The sequence below is a fragment of the Chelonoidis abingdonii genome, chromosome 5, assembly GCF_003597395.2.
Source record: "Chelonoidis abingdonii isolate Lonesome George chromosome 5, CheloAbing_2.0, whole genome shotgun sequence".
NCBI classification, from domain to species: Eukaryota; Metazoa; Chordata; order Testudines; family Testudinidae; genus Chelonoidis; species Chelonoidis abingdonii.
In genome coordinates, this window is record NC_133773.1 from 71,615,869 (window position 1) to 71,619,618 (window position 3,750).

General features: G+C 47.5%; 1 protein-coding gene across 1 annotated transcript in view; it reads right to left on the bottom strand.

Moving 5' to 3' along the window:
• Positions 1-3,750, bottom strand: part of DDX60 (DExD/H-box helicase 60) — a 78,933-nt gene that overhangs the window by 37,653 nt on the left and 37,530 nt on the right. The gene's annotated exons all lie outside the window — the stretch shown is intronic.

The window sequence follows — 3,750 nt, forward strand, 5'->3', positions numbered from 1 at the left end:
TATGCTTGCAAATGAATTGTACTCTGCAGTTTCTCTTCATAGATACATAGATCATAGACTCTAAGATGGAAAGGACCTCGCGAGGTCATCGAGTCCAGTCCCCTGCCCTCATGGCAGGACCAAATACTGTCTAGACCATCCCTGATAGACATTTATCTAACCTATTTAAATATCTGCCAGAGATGGAGATTCCACAACCTCCCTAGGCAAATTATTCCATGTTAACCCTGACAGTTAGGAACTTTTCCTTGTCCAACGAAATCCCTTGCTCCAGTTTAAGCCATTGCTCTTGCTCTATCATTAGAGGCAAGGTGAACAAAATTTCTCCCTCCTCCTGATGACACTCTTTAGATACCTGAAAACTGCTATCATGTCCCCTCTCAGTCTTCTTTTCCAAACTAAAAACCCAATTCTTTCAGCCTTCCTTCATAGGTCATGTTCTCAAGAACCTTAATCATTCTTGTTGCCTCTCTGACCCTCTCCAATTTCTCCACATCTTTCTTGAAATGAGGTGCCAGAACTGGACACAATACTCCAGTTGAGGCCTACCAGCGCAGAGTAGAGCAGAAGAATGACTTCTCGTGCCGTAACACACCGTTAATGCAATCCCAAATCACATTGCTTTTTTTGCAACTGATCACACTATTGACTCATATTTAGCTGTGTCCACTATGACCCCTAGATCTCTTCCGCCATTCTCCTTCTAGACGGTCTTTCCCATTCTGTATGTGTGAAACTGATTGTTCCTTCCTAAGTGGAGCACTTTGCATTTGTCTTTTTGACTCTCATCTGTTATCTCAGACCATTTCTCCAATTTGTCCAAATCATTTTGAATTTTGACCTGTCCTCCAAAGCAGTTGCAATCCCTCCCAGTTTGGTACCATCCACAAACTTAATAAGCCGTACTTTATATGCCAACATCTAAGTCGTTGATGAGAATGAACAGAGCCAGTCCCAAAACAGACCCCTGAGGAACCCCACTCGTTATACCTTTCCAGCAGGACTGGAGCCATAATAACACTCTGAGTATGGTTACCAGCCAGTTATGCACCCACTTATAGTAGCCCCATGTAATTCTATTTGCCTACTTTATCGATAAGGTATCATCGAAGACCGTATCAAAATCCTACTAAAGTCTAGATACACATCCACCGCTTCTCCTTATCACAAGACTCGTTATCCTATCAAAGAAAGCTACTCAATTGGTTTGACAGGATTTGTTCTTTACAAATCCATGCTGGCTATTCCTACCACCTTACCATCCTCAAGTGTTGCAGATGATTCTTGAATTACTGCTCCATGATCTCCCTGCACAGAAATTAAACTAAACGGTCTGTAGTTTCCTGGGTTGTTTTATTCCTCTTTATAGATGGGCACTAATTTGCCCTTTTCCAGTCTCTGGAATTCTCCGTCTCCCATGACTTTCCAAGATAATAGCTAGAGGCTCAGATACCTCTTCTTAACCCTTGAGCATTCTGAATGCATTTCATCGGGCCGGTGACTCCAGGCTTCTAACTTTTCTAGTGATTTTACTGCTCTTTTTTTATTTTATCTTCTAAACCTACCCCCTTCCCATAAGCATTCACTATGTTAGAACATTCCTTCAGCCTTCCAGTGAAGACTAAACAAAGAATATTAAGCATCTCTGCCATTTCCAATTCCTGTTACTGTTTTCCCTCCTCACTGAGCAGTGGGCCTACCTGTCCTTGGTCTTCCTCTTGCTTCATGTATTGATAAAAAGTCTTTTGTTTCCCTTTATTCCCATAGCTAATTGACTCATTTTGTGCCTCTGCCTTTCTAATTTGCTCCTGCATCCTGTATGTTTGCCTATATTCATCTTTATAATCTACTAATTTCCATTTTTATATGACTCCTTTTATTTGTGGTCATCAAGATCTCGTGGTTAGCAAGGTGTTTCTTGCCATATTTCTATCTTCTCCAATTGGAAAGCTTGCTTTGTGGCCCTTATAAGTGTCCTTTTGAAAAAACTGCCAACATTCCTCATTGTTTTCCCCAGTCTATGATTCCTTTGGGACCTTACCTATCAGCTCTCTGAGCTTACCAAAATCCCCTTCCTGAAATCCATTGTCTCTCTTTTGCTGTACCCTTCTACCTCCTTAGAATGCAAACTCTATGATTCATGATCATTTCACCCAAGCTTCCTTCTACTTCTCAAATTCTCAGATGAGTTCCTCTCTATTGTTAAAATCATCTATAAAGCTTCCCCCTATGCTTTCTCAACCTTTCAAGTCTTTCTTGAAGTTTTTTGTTGAGGATGTTACTTTTAATCTGTTATAGAATGTCCAGGGAAATTGAAGTGTTCTCCTGCGGCTTTTGCATGATACCATTCTGATATCTGATTTAGTGACCATTATTCTTTACGCTAGAGAGATGGTTCTGCGTTGGCCCCCATGTACATGGCAGAGGGCACTGCTGGCACATGATGACATATATCACATTAGTAAATGTACTAGGTGATGTGCAGGAAATATAACACCACACACAGAACTCCTAACCCAGGATCCAATCCTGTAACAAACCCTGTGTACTCGTCCCCAGTCTATGTCAGCAATATTCATTGTTTTATGTTATTCCAGTGGTATCACACTCAAAATGTACACTGTTTCGTCTGAATTTGTGTAGCTTCAGTTGCAGCTTTTGGATTTTGTTATATCTTTCTGTGATAGACTTAGGAGCCAATTGTAATAGTGTTTCCTGTAACGGCCTTCGCCGCGGCTCAGCCCGGGTCGCAGGGCTGAGCGAATGGTAGTTGAGTCCAAGCCCTTTAGGTAAGGCGGGACGAACAACAGGTTAGGGCTCTGGCCCGTGAAGCAGGTAGAGCAATACGCAGTTATGGGCTCTGGCCCTTTGGATCAGGGTAAGACGCAATAGGCATCTAGGGCTCTGGCCCTTCGGGTACGGGCAGAGCAGCACTCAGTCTAGGGGCTTGGCCTTCGGGACAGGGCAGACGCAGTAACACCAGGGGCTCTGGCCTTCGGGACAGGGCAGAGCAGTAATCAGTCTAGGGGCTCTGGCCTCGGGACAGGCAGAGCAGTACTCTAGGGGCTCTGGCCCTTCGGACAGGGCAGAGCAGTACCTCTAGGGGCTCTGCCTTCGGGAACAGGCGCAGCAGTAATCAGTCTAGGGACAATGGAGGCGACAAGTTTCAGCAAAGAAGGGGAGTCTGGCCACCCTTAAGGGTGGCAGGGGAAAGCAGGCCCTCCCACTCCACTGCGTCCAGCCCGGGCCTAGTAGCGGCGTTGCCGCTAAGCGGGTCAGTGGACCTGGCCGAAACACACTGACCGGGTGAGGGCAGGTTCCCACCGAAACACACCGACCGGAGGTCAGTGGGATCCTGGCCGACGCACGCGACCATCGGCTCGGGCCTTCTGCGGCTCGACAGTAGTCGCCGCCCCCGGGCTGCTTCCAACCCTCCTCTTGGCTGCTACCGTCCCTCATGCCGGTCGTCCAAGGATTCCCAGCCATCGTCGCAGCGGCCGGCAGTTGGCGGTCCAGTGCCAGTCCCGCGGGGTACGGGTTCAGCGTCCGTCCATCCTCGGGGTACCGGGCGTTCACGATCGCGGTCCAGTCCTCGGGTACACGGGGTCAGCGGCGTCCATAACCGGACCGTCCAGGCTCGGTAATCCGCGGTCGAAAAAGCGCGACCGCGACTAGCTCTCTGCAGGCGGGTCGGCGCCCTGCTTGGGCGCCAGGGAGGTCAGGCCAGGACCCTCTGGTCCGAGCGCGGGC